Below are 759 nucleotides of genomic sequence, written 5' to 3' on the forward strand. Positions count from 1 at the left end.
AGACTGAACCGAGAGGGACTGACAGGCAGCGGGCACGCGCACTGACACACACCTGCCCTGCCTAGTGGAGGTGAGCTGAGCATGCGCACAGGACTCCTCTAACACTGCCATTTTGTTAATGGAAGAGGAAGAGGAGGAGGAAGAGGAGGAGGAGGAAGAGGAGGAGGAGGAGGAGGAGGAAGAGGAGGAAGAGGAAGAGGAAGAGGAGGAGGAGGAGGAAGAGGAAGAAGAGGAGGAGGAGGAGGAGGAGGAGGAAGAAGAGGAGGAGGAGGAGGAGGAGGAGGAAGAGGAAGAGGAAGAGGAGGAGGAGGAGGAAGAGGAAGAAGAGGAGGAGGAGGAGGAGGAGGAGGAAGAAGAGGAGGAGGAGGAAGAGGAGGAGGGTGGGAACGTCAGTGATGATGATTGACAGTGATGAAGAACATGATGATGAGGTCATGACAAAGATGATGTCACTGATAGTAGTCTGCATCATAATCAATCAATCATCAATAATCATCTGAATTATCCTGTAATATTATTATAATATTAATATAATGAGTTATAGTGAGATTTATGTCCTCTGATATTCCAATAATACCAATTAATGAATAAACAATGCATTGTTTATTCATTATTTATGTTTTATTTTCTTCTTTCATTCTTCTACTGTCTAGAAATGAGACTAAATAAGAAAAAATTATGTTATTATTATTATTATTATTATTATTATTATTATTATTATTATTATTATTATTAAGTCAAGTCTTTATTCGGTTGTTT

The sequence above is a fragment of the Sebastes umbrosus genome, chromosome 9 (genome assembly GCF_015220745.1).
Source record: "Sebastes umbrosus isolate fSebUmb1 chromosome 9, fSebUmb1.pri, whole genome shotgun sequence".
NCBI classification, from domain to species: Eukaryota; Metazoa; Chordata; class Actinopteri; order Perciformes; family Sebastidae; genus Sebastes; species Sebastes umbrosus.